Source organism: Microchirus variegatus (genome assembly GCF_963457635.1).
Source record: "Microchirus variegatus genome assembly, chromosome: 3".
In the NCBI taxonomy this organism is placed as follows: Eukaryota; Metazoa; Chordata; class Actinopteri; order Pleuronectiformes; family Soleidae; genus Microchirus; species Microchirus variegatus.
The window spans coordinates 1,716,020-1,737,335 of NC_139804.1; positions in this window are offsets into that span (position 1 = coordinate 1,716,020).

The window sequence follows — 21,316 nt, forward strand, 5'->3', positions numbered from 1 at the left end:
AAACATCCAGAGCGTCATGACAAATGTCCAGAGCATGGCAACAAACACCCTGTTTTCTTCAGACAGATATGCTGATGTACCACGATAGGTTGTTCTTCAGTATATTGATTGCGATTTCGAGTATTGTTTTCAAACCCCTAGAAAACTTAGCATCAGCCTTTGCCCACATACAGTCATATTTTAACATCTATTTAACACACTTTAGCATCTCTTTGTGACCCCGAGGGTGTTGGGTTACTTTGATTTAATCTAACGTTCTCACAGGCTTCACCTCCAGTCATGGATTTCTGACTCTGTTTGCTCATATTTTTTTAGTTCACAGACGCAGAAACAGCCCCGAGCGAACGCGGACACGGTCAAACTGCGCTGTATAAAATATACGATGCATATTAACGAAGATTGATCTGCAGAGAGCGGACTGGAGTCTCAGATCGCTGCCGGGTTTTCAACGCGCTGGCTCCGCCCACGCGGATCTGACGTCCCGAGTCGTGTTTATATTTTATTTCCTCTGTTTTAGTAGAATAGTCATGATGAAGATATCTTTACACGAACATTTCCGTACGTTCAGCACACAGACGGTTGTGTTGCAGAGCGGCGGCTGCTTCGCGATCATATTTCACCGACTTCCTGTCTCCAGCTGCTGGAGGAGCATCGGAGACGGAGAGGGAGCGGGAATTTAACTCTCACTCGTCTGAGTTCATTTAAATAAACCGTGCAGCACTTTTTTTTTTGCAGATATGGAGATGGACGTTGGCACATTCTCAGAGCCCGCGATGCAGTTCACTGCTCCACAGCTTCAGTCTCTGCTCTTGGCAAAACAGTCACACAGTCACACAGTCACACAGTCACACAGTCACACAGCCGGCATCCATTTTTAATCGCAGCCGCTCTTATTATGCAGAGAGCATCAGTCAGAGCCACGGACTTTAAATTTATGTTTTTTAAAAACTAAACTCTGCGGCTTCTTACTGCACTCTGAGAACATATTTACTGTATTTCTTTACCTTAATGTACACACTAGAAATAAGGGTTCCAAAAGGGTTCTTCTACAAGGGCTGAGGTTCTACCTGAAACCATTTGCTTCTGAAAAACCCTTTCCCGAAGTTAGGGTTTTTCAAGGGTTCTTGGTAACACTCATGGTTCCAGTAAGAACCATTTTGATCCAGAGAACCCTTTAAAACCCCTTTCCTGAATAAAGGATTTTAAAAGGGTTCTTGGTAACACCAAGGGTTCCAACCTTTATAAAAGGTTCTACCTGGAGCCAAAAAGGGTTCTCCTATGAGCCTGTCCATGAGGTGGTTTCCTCAAAAGAAGGGGAGTCGAAGTCAATCAGAGGATCAGGAAATTGAGACATAATATTTACTATATGGACAAAGCAAGAAGGTGCAGAGTTTGATTCCTTTTCTATGTGGAGTTCTCGCCATGTCAGCGTCCATGCTCTCCAGGTTCCTCCTGCCACCAAACGTTAGATGTTAGACGGTTGGTCCCTTGTTGCGGTGATCAATCGTCCGTCTGACCTTGAAATTTCAGTCGTATAAAGATGATTTCCTGTCCTTTAGTTTTGAATTTAGATGTTCCAGATGCTTCTTTGGATCTCCACTGAAGGACAACCTTTGTGGACAACACTGTGCGTCCAGTTTGTGTCAACACTTTGCAGAAGGTCCTTTTCTAGCTCTAGTCCAACATGACTGTGTCGGACAAAGCAAGGACTATAAAGATGGTTTGACTTTTGAGTTTAGTGTGGAAGAACTTGACTGACCTTTAACCTCATTGAGCACCTTTGGGATGAACTGGAACAGACCAATTGGGCTTGTAACCAAACGTTGTTCAGGTTCAATGGGCCAAGAGTTGGAGTGTCCCTGAGCAAGAGTCCAAACGTCCAGAGCGTCGCGACAAACGTCCAGAGCGTCGCGACAAACATCCAGAGTATAACGACAAATGTCTAGAGCGTCATGATAAACGACCTGTTTCGCAACTAACGTCTAGATTAAGGGCAACACAACAACCACAGTCCATCAACGACAGCATATTCCTGTTTCTCCGTTATAGTGAAACCTGTGACAGAAATTCACATCGAAATACTTTCAAATCTTGATGGAAAGAAGAGTTAAAGCTGTTAAAGCTGCAAAAAGAAGGACCAACGACATATTAAAGCCCTTTATACCCTACCATTCAAACGACTGGGGTCACCTATACATTATTTGTTGTGTTTTCCATTAAAAGTCAGACTTTTATTCATCAAAAGAGTTGCAAAATTAATAGAAAATATAGTCAAGATTAGAAATCATGATTTTTATTCCAAATAAAGCTGTTTTCAGCTGTGCTAACATCATTGCACAAGGGTTTTCTAATCATCCAATAGCCTTCTAACGCCATTAGCAAACACAATGTAGCATTAGAACACTGGAAATGGGCCTCTATATATACACCTATGTACATATTCCATTAAAAACCAGACGTTTTTACCACATTAACAATGTAAAGAGTGTGTTTATGATTCATTTAATGTTATTTTCATTGAAAAAAAAAGTGAACCCAAACTTTTGAACGGTAGTTTATGTATTTGAATATCATTCCGGTCTCTGTTGGTGAACCGGTCAGGCGTCCAAATACTTTTGTCCATATTACAGGGTTTTTTTTTTTTTTTATCTAAAAGGCCAAATATAATTGCATGCTGGGGCCGGATGTGGGCCCCCAAACCATGACTCGGGTGTCAGTGACCTCGGATTCACAATCGCAGTACGTGACAGAGCAGGACTTTGTCTGCGACGCGAGGACGTTCTGATGCGAGAGACGCGACGTCGTTAAGGAAAATGAGCTTCAGAGAGACGGGAACGAGACGAGAGGCAGACGTGTTGTGTCGGGTTAACGCGACGGGCAAAGACGGACATAGACAAAGACACCGGACTGGAATTCAGTGAAGCGTGAGTCTTCATTACTTTAATTCAGATCACGGTGACGCTGCACCAGTGACCGTTTTAAAGGGATAGTTCGGAATGTTGGACATAAGAGCTATTTTGCAACTAACGTCTAGAGCGTAGCGACAAACATCCAGAGCATAACGACAAATGTATAGAGCACAACGACTAACGTCCAGAGCATGACAACAAACGTCTCGAGCGTCACAACAAACGTCCAGAGCGTCACAACAAACGTCCAGAGCATAACGACAAACGTCTAGAGCGTCACGACAAACGTCCAGTTTCGAAACTAACGTCAAGAGCATAACAGCAAAAGTCCAGAGCACAACGACAAACCTCCAGAGCGTTACAACAAACTTCCAGAGCATAATGACAAACGTCCAGAGCGTCACGACAAACGTCAAGAGCATAACGACAAACGTCCAGCGCGTCACAACAAACGTCTAGAGCGTCACAACAAACGTCCAGAGCATAACGACAAACGTCTAGAGCGTTACAACAAACGTCCAGAGCATAACGACAAACGTCTAGAGCGTCACGACAAACATCCAGAGCACAGCGACAAACGTCTAGAGCATCACAACAAACGTCCAGAGCGTCCAGAGCGTTTTCCAACTCAGCCAGTTGCCGAGTTCGCTGATGCTATGGCTAGCGCAAGACTTGCGTTAGCCAGAGCACCAGCGAACTCGGCGACTAGAAGAACTGAATGAAGATTCTTGAAAACGTCTCCAGACGTCTCCATCAAACCGGGTTGAGTTGTAAAATAGGTCTTACGTCCAAAATTTCCGAACTGTCCCTTTAACGTCTCACGATTGAACTTTTATTTTCCAGCGTCACAAAAATCTCCATCTGCCGCTCCGAGTTTGGATCAGTTATTGTTATTTGTAAACTCAGGTGTTCGCTAAGTGGAGTTTTTATGCAGCACTTAATGAATATGGATGTGAAGCAGCGCTAACTGCTGCTCGACTGACAAAACACATTCACACGCTCGTTAAGTTATTTTCGAGAGGTTTCTCGTCTGACCGAAAAAAGGCCTGTTTAATTTAATTTAATTTAATTTAATTTAGTTTAATTAAATAAGGAGCGGTTTTTAATTACATTTCATTACATAAAAAATCTCAAATAAAATCAGCCACATTTAGACAGAATGATTTAACGTAGAAACACGTGTCTGTTAAAGTGTTATTACTGCACACATCGGTGATTCAGTCTTTCTGTGTTTGTGTCTGTGGAGACGTTCCTACGCAGTGAGCGTGCAGGTGACGTGGAAGAAGAAGAAGCTCACAGCGTGAGTAAAGGGAGGCAGTTTTTAGGCTAAAAACATGGAGAATCGGCCATGAAAGGTTTTATCAAATCCGCTTTATTTACAGAGCTCATTTGAAAACAATGTCAACGTTAGCGCATGACGTGTTTCCATGACGACTGACGCGCGCAACGTCGTGTTTACGCGACTCCCCGATTGTTAAAATGAGCCGCTAAAGTTAAACGCTAAACTTTAAAAACAGAGGCGCACATACGCAGTACACAGGTACGCTGGTTATTTGCTAGCGCTGCTGCTCTTTTCCTTTAATAAACAGACCGCTCTAGTTCCACTGTAGGCTAACGCTAACGTCGCTAAAGGCGCTAACGCAGCTAATGCCGCTAACTGGTAAACGGTAAAGCCTGGACTCCGGTGCCGCGGCACGTAACCATGGCGTCACAAACGTCTTTTTTTTTCTGCCGTTAGCGTTGACGCCGCTAACTAGCCCAGTACCAGTTATTGTATAGTTACTGTACAGCACTTTGGGAAACTGTTTTTTTTTTTTTTTTAAATGTGCTCTGTAAATAAAGGAGTTTGGATAAAAACTTTTCATGGACGATTCTTGACGTTTTTAGCCCCAAAACTGTCTCACTTTACTCACGCTGTGTGCTTCTATTGTATCTGTGACGTTTGTTGTGACGATCTGGACGTTTGAATTACCGTAATTCTTAAACGGTTGAATAATCTTGTAAAAAAAGGGGCAGAAAAACTCGCTCATTTAACTTTTTGTGACAATTCTACGGCCATAAAATCACCATAAATCCAGATTATCATGACATATGAGGCGCTTGTTGATTTCTTGGTGCAAACCAAAGTGACCTTGAGATTTGCTGAGTCGTGATATTTCCATGATACCAAAAACTAACCATGTGTTGTGAATTCCCCTCACACAGACTTTTATAAAAGCACTGATGTGTTGATCTTTTGAAACTTCGTTCTTTCTTGTTTTCGCGTTCTTCTTCTTCTTCTTTTGTTTGATTCCGATCGAGCGTCAGTTTCTGAACAAAACGACGTCTTCATTAAGTTTCAGTTTTTCACCCGAGGAAGAAAAAGGAAAGAGCTCCGACTTCTCTGAGACGATGGAAAAAAGGAGATAAGATTTTATGGAGAGCAAAGGTTTCGCGGATGAAATTTCAGCGACAATCCCGCGCGAAAACACACAGAGAAGCCATTAACGGTTGGTTATTAAATGAACATGTGGCTGACGCAAGTCTTACTAAAGGTCTTCTTTCATGTCGGGAATTGTGGTTGAAAGACAAAGCTCTGTCAGCGCACACTTAGAGCCTGACATTCAGCTAATGAATCGCGGCGCTGTAATATATTCACCCCCCCGTCGCTGCTCCTCAACTCACCATGGATTTGGATTCAGAGGGATTCATGTGTTTGCTCCTGAGCCACAGCTCTGACAACAACATGGCCATGCCCACGAGTCATGTGACCAGCTCAGGATACTTTAATATAAGATTATTAATCAAAAATATTAAAAAGACCCGAAAAACGACTATTTATATTCTAATGACCTAATGACTTCCGTATCAGTAATAGTTTTAGTTCCACAAGGTGGCGGTGTCAAGTTACAAGGTTCCTTGAATGTATCACAGACAGGCATTTGTTCAGTGGGCTCCGTGTGTGTTTGCAGAGGTATTCGAATTAATCAGGGTCCTTGAAGGCATCACCTGCGCGCGTTAGTGTAGTGAAGCGCATGTTGCGTTTGCAGAAGTATTGAAATATCTGACGGTCCGTGAATGCATCATCTGTAGACTGCCTGTGTGATTGCAGAAGTGTGGACATTTACGAGGTTCCTTGAATGCATCACAGACAGGCATTTTTCTCAGTGGACTCCATGTGTGTCTGCAGCAGTATTACAATTGTTAAGAGTCCTTGAACGCATCACTTGCGGGCGTTAGTGTAGTGAAGGGCATGTAGTGTTTGCAGAAGTATTGAAATATCTGACGGTCCGTGAATGCATCATCTGTAGACTGCCTGTGTGAGTGCAGAAGTGTGGACATTTACGAGGTTCCTTGAATGCATCACAGACAGGCCTTTTTCTCAGTGGACTCCATGTGTGTCTGCAGCAGTATTACAATTGTTAAGAGTCCTTGAACGCATCACCTGCAGGCGTTATTGTAGTGAAGCGCATGTTGTGTTTGCAGAAGTAATGACATATCTGATGGTCCATGAATGCATCATCTGTAGACTGCCTGTGTGATTGCAGAAGTGTGGACATTTACAATGTTCCTTGAATGCATCACCATCAGGCATTTTTCTCAGTGGACTCCACTGAGAATGTATTCAAATTAATCAGGGTCCTTGAACGCATCACCGGCAGGCGTTAGTTTAGTGAACTGCATGTAGTGTTTGCAGAAGTATTGAAATATCTGACGGTCCATGAATGCATCATCTGCAGACTGTTTGTGTGATTGTAGAATTGTGGACATTTACAAGGTTCATTGAATGTATCACAGACAGGCATTTGTTCAGTGGGCTCCGTGTGTGTTTGCAGAGGTATTCGAATTAATCAGGGTCCTTGAAGGCATCACCTGCGCGCGTTAGTGTAGTGAAGTGCATGTTGCGTTTGCAGAAGTATTGAAATATCTGACGGTCCGTGAATGCATCATCTGTAGAATGCCTGTGTGAATGCAGAAGTATTATTATGAATCAGGGTCCTTGAATGCATCACCAGCAGGCATTAGTTTGGTGAACTGCATGTAGTGTTTGCAATATTGACTTTTCCCAGGGTCATTGAAGGCATCAGCAGTGAGCATTTTTTTAAGTGGACTCTATATGTGAATGTTGCTGTGTTATAATTTGTCAGGGTCCTTGAACGCATCACTAGCAGGTGTTAGTTTAGTGAACTGCATGTAGTCATTGCAGATGTATTGACTTTTCTGAGGGTCCTTGAATGTATCAGCACTGGTGGGTTGGTAAAGTGGACTCCATGTGTGTTTTGCAGCAGTATTACAATTGTTCAGTGTCCTTGAATGCATCACCTGCAGGCGTTAGTGTAGTGAAGTGTGTAGGTGTATTAAAATATCTGACGGTCCTTGAATGCATCAGCAGCAGGGATATGATTCTGCAGACTGCCTGTGTGATTGCAGAAGTGTTGAAATTTGCAAGGTTCCTTGAACGCATCAGCCGTTGGCATTTTATTAGCAGATTATAGTATGTGTGTTTGTAGAAGCAGAGAAATCTACGAGGGTCCTTGAATGCATCTTGTATCTGCTCCTCAAGGCTCAACACACTGTGGACTCTGTATTATACTCACTCTTACTCTCAGTAACTCTTTTGTTGTTTGTTTTCTTGGAGTTTAACGTTCATATCTGACAAAATGACATTGAAAATCGCGTCGAAGCTTAATTTAAAGACTGTGGGGAAGTTTGAAGACTGCAGCTGAATCTGAGAGTTTCCATTACATTTATGCACGTGTGAGTTTGAGTTGTTTTTAATCATCAGGAGAAAATCACTCTCACAAACACGAACACATTTTCAAACAAAAGCAGCCTTTGAAGGAGAAAATGAAGCCATTGTTCCTCATTGGTGCTCAGAGCTCACAGAGGCCAAGACTGTGGATGATCCTGCTGAGAGGTGATCTGTGTCTCCACAGGACAGGTGAGGACGTCAGGCAGCAGCAGAGACACAGAGTCCACTGCTGCTGCTGCTGCTGCTGCTGCTGCTTATTATTACGGAGCTTTTTTACCGTTTTACCGTTTGACTCCACTGAGGTTGTTTTTATTTTCCATCAGTGAGAGGAACTGGTTCCTGGTGTTTTTTTTAGTACCTGTTCCGACGAGGTTCCAAGCAGCTGTGTGTCATGTGACGTCAACAGACTGCCGACCTCTGATTGGTCAGAGAGTGTCGTCACTAGACTGGAGTCATGAGGGAACAATGTCCAACTGTAGATTAAAATTAAAAAGACTTTAAAATCCTTCTTAAAATTACAAATCTGCTTCTACTTTTTATTCCAAATTCTACTTAAAGGGGAAATAAGTAGTTTATAGTGCCATCTAGAGGAGAGGCTGAAACTTACAACAAAGAACTGCTCCTCTGCTCACCCCCTCCCTTCCCTGAGCGCTACGGTGTCCTCAGCCGGTCAAACGTCGTCCTCGTCGTCTTTCTCCGTGTCAGCAGATGAGGTTCGTGAGGCGAGGGAGAGGGCGGAGCTACCGCGGCCGTAGCAGAGAGAGAGGAGGCGGGACTTCAGCTACAAGTAAAGAGAAGCTTGATTTGTTCTCTCGCGTTTGTCCTTACAGGCTCCCGTAGAAACATGGCGTCTCTCTGCTAACAGTGGCTATGCAACCGCGGTCCGCGGTCATGTTATTTTACATGACTTTTTGAAACACTACGAAAATGAAACAAAAACTATTATACAGCGACTAGACAATGCAGGAGCACATAATATGTATAAAAAGTGGATTTTGGGTCATATAAACCCATAAATACTACATATTGTACCTTTAAAATCTACCAATAGTTCAAAAATCTACTTATAGTTCCGAAATCCACTTAACGTTCCAAATTCTACTTAAAATCTACTTATAGTTCCAAACAAAGCTCTAAAATGTCTGCGATCGTGAGCCCAATCACAACGACGTCCAGTTGTATTTCAGTTCAGTGACTGTTGCTCTGCTCATGAAGGAAGTACTGAACGAATACTGTGAACAAATCTTTATAATCCACTGATTCTAATGATTCAGTTTCATCCAAAACTAACTGCTTTCACTAGTTTGCGCGTTTGTTTCAGTCGTGCTGCGATGACTCCGCCCACATTGAGGATGTGACTGATACCAGGTTACAGAGCGTCCTGTGTTAGCTGATGATTCGCTGGCTTTCACGTTTAAATCTCCTCTTCCCTTTGGTGTTTTTTCACCTTCCTGGAAACCTGCTGTGACTTTGAGGCAGCGAAAGATCGTGAAGCACGAGAGCGAACATCTGACGGTGAAGGAGAGTGAACGTCTGAGCGTCCATTTTCTCTGCCTTTAAACCTTCATGTGTTCAGAGAACAAGAGGAGACTCCAGAGGCACTTTGACCTCTGACCTGTTAACGCTCTGTACTCTGAGTCTGAGCTCTGCAGTGTTTACTGTCTCACCAACATTTGTGTGTGTGTGTGTGTGGTCTTTTACTTGTGGCATACTGAGGACCAGTGTGTGTGTTTTTAACCAACAAAGTGAGGTCATTTTTACAAAGTGAGGACATTTTGGTCGGTGCTCACTTTGTTTTCATTCAAATCACTTCCTTAAATTGTAAACATGCTATATGTTTTTGACAGAGCTCATCAATTTGGTACAAAAACCCTGTTTTCCAGCCCTGGTGTTTCACACACGTTTTGCTCTGGGGCTCCACCTGCAGACATTTAATGGTACTGCACCCAGTATTTCTTTATAGATGTCATTCATGAAGGAGATATTTGTGATTGTGTTGATTTATAAAGTGAAAATGCTGGTCCTCAGTGTGCAGCAAGTACAAGAATGTGTATGTGTGTGTGTGTTCTTGTACTTGCAGCATACTGAGGACCATACTGAGTTTTTAACCAACAAAGTGAGGTCATTTTAAAGAGTGAGGACATTTTGGCCGGTCCTCACTTTGTTTTCATTGAAATCACTTCCTTAGGATGCTATAACATGCTATACTCAATTTGTCATAAAAAAAAAAAAAAAAAAATTTGGATGACAGTATAGTATGACTTTTTTGTCAAATTTTTGACCAATTTTTTTTTCAATTTTTTTTTTCAACTTTTGGATGACAGTATAGTATGACTTTTTTGTCAAATTTTGGGACAAATTTTTTTTTGTAATTTTTTTTTCAACTTTTGGACGACCTAGTATAGTATGACATTTTTGGTCAAAATCTTTTTTAAATTTTGGTCGACATAGCATAAGTGTGATGTTTTTGTAAAACTTTGGACCAAAAAATAAATAAATAAAAGGCTCCACCTGCAGACATTTTATGGTACTGCACCCAGTAGTTCTTTGTAGATGTCATTCATGAAGTAGAATGTAATTGTGTTGATTTATAAAGTGGAAATGCTGGTCCTCACTTTGTCAGCAACCCAGTCCTCAGTATGCAGCAAGTACAAGAATGTGTGTGTGTGTGTGTGTGTGTGTGTGTGTTCGTGCGTGCGTGTGCGTGTGTTCTGACACATTCATGCTGCTTACAGAGAAAAAAAGGGAAAAGAAAATCATAGCTGAGCTCATTAGTCTGAAGATAATCTAAAAACGCCGCGTGGTAGCGACATGAAACATCCTGATGTGTGTGTGTGTGTGTGTGTGTGTGTGTGTGTGTGTGCGTGTGTGCGTGATGTGTCTCAGATTCTCATAAAGAAGAAATATTACGACGCAAAGACGTAGAAAATCCCCGGCGTCGGCTCGTTCAGGCTCGCTGTCAAACCTCTGACTGAGTCTTCATTCACGATTGATTCCTTTTCTCTTTTTTAAGTCGCTTTAATGGGTTTAAAGCTGCCACCGTAAAAAAAAAAAAAACACCACCTGAAAAGCTCGCTGATTTCTTACCTCAGCATGAGATCGTTAAATTTAAATGTGTGTGTGAGAGAGAGAGAGAGAGAGAGGGGCGTGTTTCAATCCAGCAGGGATTACCACAGCTCACCTCCATCTTAATCTGTGTGTGTGTGATGTCAAACACAATTTCAGGACGTTTTAACTGGAATTTATGTCAATGAATGGGAAAAAAACGGACATTTTACAACATTGAAATGATTGCGAACTTAAATATAGTTCGTAAATCACGTGTTTGTATCATAATTTTGGCTGAAACGGTCAGATTTAATGCAAATATAGTTGAATTTCTACAATTTCCCCACACCAAAGCCCATGGAGAAAATCAGTGATTTTAGCTAACGGGGACACGGGAGCTGCTAGTCTACTGCTGCCTCGTGTGGTCATTTTGTGTCACTGGAGTAAATCAAAATGAAGGATTTTAAAAGCCGAATTTGACAAAATAAGTGATGTTAAAATCACTGATTTTCTCTATGGGCTTTGGTGTGGGAGAGTGAGTGGTTTACAAACTTCAGCTTCACTGTCTAACAGTGAGATAAAGACATGAACATGGTCCATCTCTCCAATTTACATGTGAATGTCTTATATACAGTATTTTCAATTTAAAAAAATATAATCTGTGAGGATTAACAGAAATTAAACTAAACTAAATCAATCAATATTTAATGCAAATACAGTTAAATATCAAAGTTAGCACATTTATCGTCCACAAAAGTACATTTGTTTTGCTTCGGTCAGTAACAGACGACACAAGATAATAATTTACAATAAACAATTATTGTCCTCGACAGTCTTGACCCATGACTTTGTATATGAATAAAGAGTCAGACGTGTCCCTTCACCCTGTTAGTGGACTGATTTTTGGACGACGGTGTTGTTGTTGTCGTTGAGGAAGCTCGATCCCCGGAGGCCGTTTGAGTCATTAAGGCTGTTTTAAAGTGCAGGACGTTTAACCTGAACAGCGTTAACGACGACCGCTGTGAGTCCATATGCTGCACAATCACAGGCCGGCGAGCAGCAGCTCTCACACAGTCAGAGTCTGCTGTAAGTACAGTTTGGTGTGAGCGTCCAGTCAGTCGAGGAAATATTATGGGATGTCCAGAAAGATAATAGCATGTACAGTCGGTATAATACAATCACTGAGGAGCAGTGTGGGTTTATCATCTGTAACTTTGTCCTTCTGTTAGCAACTTCCTGTCTACAGTTTTTTTTTTTGTTTTTTTTCGTCGGATCAGTCTGAATTTTCCGTGATGTGTAGGTGATCACACAAGTATGCTTCTATTCAATTTTGGTAAGAATCGACCCACTCATGACGTCGCAAATCACGTTCAAACTTTCAAGAAATCCCGTTCACTTACAATAGGCAAAACTGTAAAACTATATCTCTGTCAAAATTAATCGGATTTGAACCAAATTTGGTACGTGTATATAGGAACAGAAACTCTACCATCATAATGCATTTCATCCGGATCTGATCTAGATTATGGATTTGGCAGGAAATTAAAATGGAACATTACCATTATTTGCGAACATAAAGTAAATGTCTCAATGTATATTAGTCCGAAATAAACCATTTATTCATTCAACATGGTTCAGTCCCATTGAACACAAACAGATTACATTTTTCTCAATTAAGAGATTATTTTCATAAATATAACATAACATATATAACAAACAAACTCTTTTATTTGAAATAAGGTGAAATATCATGATAATTATTATCATTTTGATATATTTTTCTCAAAGACAAATCTCAAGAGTCCCCTACCGACCAAACTAGACAGGGGCCCCCAGGTCACTTGAGTGTGAAAACCCTCTTATTAGGATTCATCAATTACGCAATTAATCCCGATTCATTTTAACAAGCAGTCATTTCTTTATATATATAATTAAAAAAGTTTTTGTTGCTTCTTCAATGAGGATCATTTTAGATTTTTCTGGTCATAAATGACAATGAAATGACCCAAAATATGAGAATTATTCAAATTATTGTTTTGCAAATAACACCGTGTTTTCGGTCAAAGACAAACTCTTCTCCTCCTCATAAAAAGCCGTTAAACGCGATAATTAAAACCTTCGCTGTCGACCGACATCGTAAACGATTAAAAAACGGTCGTCAGCGCGGAGAAGAGATCGCTCAGGAGATTTCACGCAGCTCACTTTTTAATATTAAAAGTGTCCGTTTGAATCACATCAGGTGAACAGTGGCCATCGCTGTGTATATATTATTATTTTTTTAATTAAAAGATAAGATATTAAATTAGTTTTGTCCAAACTTTATTCAACTGTTATGAAAAGATAATCTGTGTTTTTTTCCTGCTGAAAGAGAAAAAAGTGTCACAGATTATTATCGATTTTCAGATAATGAACATTTTCCTTCGTTCTAACTTTTCTGCAAAGTCATTTCGATGATGTTCGGCCATAAAGTGTTGAATCTACGTTTTATGCCGTGTATAAAATTATAATTATAATAATATCTGTGGTCATTAAACCTAATTACTGTATGTGTCTCTCAGTCCCAGTCAACAATAAGAAACATAAGATATAAAATTAGGATTAAGAGGTTGGTTAGAAATATAAATCTGCCCATAAATGTATTTTTGCAAGATTTTTTAAATTCTTTCTCATTTATATTTTCTATACAGGGGTTTATGGATGTGGATAATGTGCATTATATTACTTAAATACTGTTTATTCTTTCTCTGAAGTGTTTCCTCAATCCGTCACTTTTATTATTATACACAAAAAACATCAATTGCATGTGTTTGTACCTTTTGCAACTATAAAATAATGTACTTTATGTTATATGTCAACATATTTAGTTTTAAAAGTTTTATCAGTGGTTCCCAAACACTGGGTCGAGTCCCAAATTTGGGTCATGGGAGATTTTTTCAGGGTCCCACCAAAAACAATTTTACATAATTTTAGCGTTTATTTTCACTTGGGAAAATGTCTTTTTATTATTTATGTAAAACTGTCAATTATATCTAAAAAAAACAAAAAAACAATTGAACATTATATTAGGTCGTTTTTACTACATTTACGGTTTATATACGATAGATTTTAATGGTTAAAAATGAGGGTTCCCATATAGAAAGTTATATAGATATATATAAACATTATTATAATTAGTTTGCACCGTTTGAAACTGTAAAATAATGTACTATGTATATACATATATGTTATATATATATAAAGATACCTTGCACTTGCAAAGTGGGTTCTCATATAGAAGCTTAGCTTAGCGCCCGCTGATGGAGAGGGCGTGGCTAATGTGGGTGTGGCTACATTAGCATAAAAAAATAAAGATGAGTTCCCGTAATGGTTTAGTTTCAACATTTATATTTTGCTTTATTTTGGAAAAACATACAGTGATATAATCTTTTATAACCATTGAACACTAATCTAATCTGAATATTGGTCAGATTAGATTAGATTAAACCCGAGCAGAGCTAGAGCTGTATAATGGAAAAGCTCCATGTAAGTGTAGGTGACATTTAAATTTCCTCTTTGGCGGCGCCACTCGCTCCTGAGGCTCCGGGCGATTTTTTAAATGTGGTTCGGATTTTTTTTTTTTTTTTGCTGTCGCGATGATATTTGCAGAAATGTAAAATGTAGATAATCATATTTTATTTCCTGAACAGAGGCACAATGGCTGCTGACACGTCGCCCACTGTGTTCCATTCATTGTCACATATGGTTTAACGGGCGTCCTCTACCGCCTCCTTCCCGTGCCCGCGTGCCTTTTAGCCTTAACGTCTCTGTAACTGCAGTGTGTTTCCTTTCAGCAGAGCTCTCACAGACCACTTAGAGCGACCGCAGCACATTTCTAACCCTGTAACGCGATGCTGCCGAGGCCTTAACTGCAGACGACTGTGTCGGCGCCGCCCGCCGCAGCAGAGCGGCCTCGCACGCCGCTGCCATTCAAATCACCATTAAAGACAAAAAACAGTCGTGTGCTTAAACAATGTCATTATGGAATACTGCTGCTCGGCACTGGGGGGAGGGAGGGGGGGAAAAAAAAAAAATAAAAAAAATACAGCCAGAAAATCTGTCCAATTTGCCACTACATTTGTTCAATCATTAGCTTGTTTGGTGCTGAATGCCTGATTGGCTGTACTGCAATAAAAGAGGAGTCGACCATTTAAAAGGCCTCGCAAGTGAAATTGACTATTAGTGAAACGGCCTATGAGCGTTCCTGCTCTGTATATATAGAACATAGAAGAGCCATTTTCTCCTCCCCCTGTTTTTAGCTGATGATGATGATGATGAGAAGATGGTGGAAAAAAAAGGAGTTAAAATTCTCCCAAATAACTGTGTGAACACAAGGGAGATGAGTATCTCATTATTATGACTTAATATCTCATTATTATGACTTAATATCTCATTATTATGACTTAATATCTCATTATTATGACTTAATATCTCATTATTATGACTTGGTATCTCATAATGAATTAGTGTCGGATTATAATGACTTAGTATCTCATTATTATGACTTAGTATCTCATTATAACGACTTAGCATCTCATTATTATGACTTAGTATCTCATTATTATGACTAAGTATCTCATTATTATGACTAAGTATCTAATTTTTATGACTTAGTATCTCATCTTTATGACTTAGCAGCTCATTATAATGACTAATTATGACTTAGTATGTCATTGTTATGACTTATCTCATTATTATAACTTAGTATCTCATTATTATGACTTAGCATCTTTCGTTATGACTTAGTATCTCATTATTATGACAGTATCTCATTATTATGACTAAGTATCTCATAAATATGACTTAGTATCTCATTATTATGACTTAGTATCTCATAAATATGACTTAGTATCTCATTATTATGACTTAGTATTTAATTTTTATGACAGTATCTCATTATTATAACTTAGCATCTCATAAATATGACTTAGTATCTCATTGTTATGACTAAGTATCTGAGTATTATGACTTAGCATCTCATTATTATGACTTAGTATCTCATTATTACAACTTAGTATCTCATTATTATGACTTAGTATCTCATTATTGACTTAGTATCTCATTAATATGACTTAGTATAAGTTTTAGTTGTAAGGATAGTTATGACTAAGTATGACTTAATATCTCATAAATATTACTTACTATGTCAGTGTTAGGACTTAGCGTCTCGTTATTATGACCAAGTATGTCATAATTGAGTTGGTATCTCATTATTATGGGATATTGTTCGCGACTGACTTAGTATTTCATAATTCTGACTTGGCATCTCATAGTTATGTATCTCAAAATTATGACTTAGTATCTCAAAAATATGACTTAACATCTCAAAATTAGGACTAAACATCTCATTATTATGACTTAGTATCTCATCATTGACTTGATATCTTAGAAATATGACTTAGTATCTCATAATTATGACTTAGTAGCTCATAATTATGACATAGTAGCTCATAAATATGACTTATCATCTCATGATTATGACATAGTAGCTCATAAATATGACTTAGTATCTCATTATTATAACTTGGACATGCATTCTTTTCCCGTGTGTCAGACACAGGCTTCCATAGATCCATCACTTTTTAAACAAATAACAGGGTGAATAAGTGAATCACAGGTTGAAATTGCAGTCAGATATTTGCCGTGTTTCTGTAAATTGTCCTGCTGAAAAACCTCCTTAGTGTCGTCTCGTATCAGTGTTGTTGTTTAGAAAAAGCACCTTTATTTCCCCGTTTGAGCAGAACATTTGCATATTAGTTGCGCGTGTGTTTACCGTCGTGCTGTGCAGATATTAAATCCTCTGCGTTAGCGCACAGTCTCTGCCGTCTGTGTATAAACCTGAGACCTTCCTAACGCTCCGTAAATACAAAGTGCAGCCATTATTTCTCAGAAACGCCCGTCGTGGGTTGTTTTGTTTTTTTCCCGCCACTTCTGAAGATTCGCCGTGAAAAATGTATTCGCCGTCGCCCGTTTGTCTTCTTATTGCCTTTATTGAAATCTTTGTTTTTATTGTTTGCGCTGACTGCATAAGTTCTTTCCCGCGCTTTACGTGACATGAGTTTTTCCGTGCGATCGCGGCACAAAGTCCGGCCGCGAGCCACGAAATTGGATTTGCAGCAGCTGTGATTCCTTTGTAGCGCGAGGACTTTGGAGATCAGTTGTGACTCGTCGGTTTGATGGATGTCGGAGGCTGAAACGTGTTTGCGGCGCTCGCGGGCCTCGCGCTGTGTGATACACGCTACTTTTATCGTATATATATGCGAGTTGTTTCGTATGCACTGTGTCTGGTGCAGCATCTGATCTTCGCCACATTAAGCGCTCGGTGTGTCGTTATACTGTTACTCACTGCAGATAAGTGTGAAGTGATGTATGTTCTTTTCATGAGAACTCCTCTCTGGGGGAACATGAGTGTTGTTAGGAGGACTGTTGAGAATGCAGATGCTCGGTCACGTCCGTGACACTAAAGTCTGTGCAGTGGAATCGTGGCGTGCTCTTGTTTGGACGCTGTAATGATGCCCCGGTGGAGCTGAAGGCTCGCTATGAAATGATTTAACCCGGTGAAATGTCTACACAATAATGTGCTGTGCTCTAGCTGACTGCACAATAGGATTCTTTCAAAAAAGTATTTACAATATCCATTTATCCGGATAAATCTGACTTACTCTACAGGCCTAGAGATTTAGTTTGAAGTAGCACAAGGGAATGCAGTATGTTTTCAGCCTATCCAGAGCCTCAGGATCTATCTATCTATCTATCTATCTATCTATCTATCTATCTATCTATCTATCTATCTATCTATCTATCTATCTATCTATCTATCTATCTATCTATCTATCTATCTATCTATCTATCTATGCAAGCTAGTTACTATTTACTTTATCTATCTATGGTAGGTAGCTAACTATCTATATATCTATATATTTATCTATCTATATATTTAATCTATCTATCTATCTATCTATCTATCTATCTATCTATCTATCTATCTATCTATCTATCTATCTATCTATCTATCTATCTATCTATCTATCTATGCTAGGTAGCTATCTATCTATGCTAGGTAGCTAACTATCTATGTATTTATCTATCTATATATTTAATCTATGCTAGCTAGCTAACTATTTAATCTATCTATCTATGCAGGCTAGCTAGTACTCTATCTATCTATCTATCTATCTATCTATGCAAGGTAACTATTTACTCTATGCTAGCTAGCTATTTATTCTATGTATCTATATATTTACTCTAGCTAACTATGCTAGGTAGCTAACTATCTATATATATTTACTCCATGCTATCTATCTATCTATCTATCTATCTATCTATCTATCTATCTATCTATCTATCTATCTATCTATCTATCTATCTATCTATCTATCTATCTATCTATCTATCTATCTATCTATCTATCTATGCAAGCTAGCTACTATTTACTCTATAGTAGCTAGCTCTTCTATGCTAGCTAGCTATTTACGCTATCTATCTATCTATGCTAGCTAGCTATTTACGCTATCTATCTATCTATCTAGCTATGCTAGCTACCTACCACAGTTGCTGGATGATTTATATCAAATTTAACTGTTTCGATGTTTGAACAGAATAGTATTTAACGTATATTTCTCATGTTTTTGTGAGTGAGAATATTGTCAGTGTCACCTCAGTCACAGCAGTGATGCAGTGCAGCACCTGCTGTTATATAACTTATATAAGTTTAATAACGACGCTGCCACGCTGTCCCTAAAAAAAGAAGAAGAAGAAGCGCTGTCAACGTCGTCCTTTATTTCAGGACCGGTGTCAGCAGAGCTGGAACCTGATGTATGTGGAACGCCATCCGTGTGGCGTCCACTTTAACTGTGGCCGAGCTCACAGCTGTACTTTATGTTCGGTGTCACTGTAAATCCAGTCTCCCTGAAGCAGCAGCATCATTGCCATCATCACTTCCACCTCTCCATCCTGAATCTCCGTCCTCCTCCTCTTTTTGTCGCACTGGTTTTTCCTCTGTGACCCACGTCTTTCTTTGTTTATAACACCTGGACGTAGTTTGACGGGTGGGACGACACATCTGGGGGGGTTTGGTGTTGTTTCTGGGTCAAGTGCAAAGTGAGAATACAGTAGGACTAGTCAGGGATGCACCAGCGCTGGTTACTATGGTAACTGCAGGTCTGTATTTAGTGCAGTTGTTTCACTGGCTCTCTGTTTTCAAGCAGGCGAGGAGGAGGAGGAAGAGGAGGAGGAGGAAGGAGGAGGAGGAAGAGGAGGTGGGAAGAGTGAGGAGCGTTTCCCATGAGGGCGAAGCGCAGAAAGTGGGGCAGCGTCTCCAATCACCGTCAAACAAAATCTCTCGGCTTGACAACGGCTCCCGTCACGAATTCCCCGCTTTGTTTTTCGGAGCGACTTGAGTCGACGCCGCCGCGGCGCTCAGTTCAGTTCAGTCCCAGCCGTGAGAGTCAACGCTCTTCTGTTGACGAAAGACTTTCTGATCAGTCGAGTTCACAGTCGCTCTTCTGCCGCCACTCAGTGACTGTGAACGAGGAGCAAAATGTGATCGACAGTATCATGGTAGAGTTACGGATGAGCTGACACGATACTGTAGTATGGTATCGGCCCAAAACGCGTCAAAATTATCTCTATATTTATTTATCTATCTATATATTTAATCTATGCTAGCTGGCTAACTATTTACATCTATCTATCTATCTATCTATCTATCTATCTATCTATCTATCTATCTATCTATCTATCTATCTATCTATCTATCTATCTATCTATCTATCTATCTATCTATCTATCTATGCAAGCTAGCTACTATTTATTCTATGCATCTATATATTTACTCTAGCTAACTATTTACATCTATCTATCTATCTATCTATCTATCTATCTATCTATCTATCTATCTATCTATCTATGCAAGCTAGCTACTATTTACTCTATCTATGCTAGCTAGCTATGTATTCTATGCATCTATATATCTATCTATCTATCTATCTATCTATCTATCTATCTATCTATCTATCTATCTATCTATACACGCTAGTTACTATTTGCTATATCTATCCATGCTAGCTAGCTAACTATTTACTCTATCTATCTATGCTAGGTAGCTGGTAGGATGGCAGGGTTACGGATGAGCTGACACGATACTGTAGTATGGTATCGGCCCAATACGCGTCAAAATTATCTATATATTTATTTATCTATCTATATATTTAATCTATGCTAGCTAGCTAACTATTAAATCTATCTTTCTACGCAAGCTAGCGACTACTCTATCTATCTATCTATCTATGCAAGCTTGTTACTATTTACTTTATCTATCTATGCTACCTAGCTAACTATTTTCGTGCTAAGCTAACACGTATCGCCACCAAATGAGGTGAACTATGGTCATTTATGTCTCTCAAAGCAATAAAATCTTGAATTAAATTCACTTTCTAAAATGAACCGACAGCCAATAGAGTTCATATGAAACAGGGCGGATTTCTTCACGCCCATAAATCCATTTTAATAATGTGAAGCGTCTCCAGTGAATCTTTATTCAAAATCACTTTAATCCAGAGAAAGTAACTGGAACTATTTCAGTGGTTTTTAGACAAAGAAAGAGCTTCAGCTATTTTTAAACAGGTGTTTATAGTTTTTCAACCTCAAGACCGATATAAAATAATTAAACATTGATGCACTGTGAACGCATAACTGCCTTAAAGTCACTTTTGTGAAATATATATTTAATCATTTTTATCACCCAGCTGTAAATCTAGGGCTGCAGCCAAAGTAAATATTCAAAATAATTGATTTATTTGTCAAATTTCTCCAAGTTGTGTTCATAATTTCAGTTTAAAAATCCCAACATTTATTCCATTAATGTGTTTTTATTCACAAACAAATGCTCAAACTAATGTTTGTCTTTAGTCAAAAAAACTAGCTGTTTATTCATTTTTACGAACGCACGAGTCATTGATTCATCAGCTCTAAGCTGCAGCTGCTGCAGTTCAATCAAATATTAAATCAAAGTTAAATACTTTCACGACAAAACCCTCATCAAATCACGAGTCAAGTTTGTTTTGTGGAGTCTGATCGCAGTGAATCAAAGGTTTATTCATGAGTGTTTGAATAATCCACAGTCATCTGGATTATTATCACCACGACTCGTTCTCATCCTTTCATCAAACACACAAACGTGTTTGATCGTCTTAACTTTTTGTTCTAAATTTCATCATAAGCCTTTTTTCGGTCGTGCCGTTGAATGATTTAATATCGTTTGTCTGATCAGTAATTCAGAATTAAACGGTCTGAGGTGGAGAAACGATCACCGTGTTCATGTAAATCTGCAAATGTTCCACCGAAATAGAAAAATAATGACTGTGTTTTCGCCTCTAAAACCCGAGTTAATGACCGTGAAAGAACAAAATGTTACCGTTGTTTTTTTTTTTTCTGAGGTTCAGCTTCATAATGACATTTATGTTGTTGTTGTTGTTGTTAAGGTTGTTTTCCCCAGTTGTAAAATTCATTTAAATGGCTTAAATCTATTAGCCTGTAAATAACATAAAAACATAATTGTTCTGTATCTTAAACATATCCTGAACAAATTAAA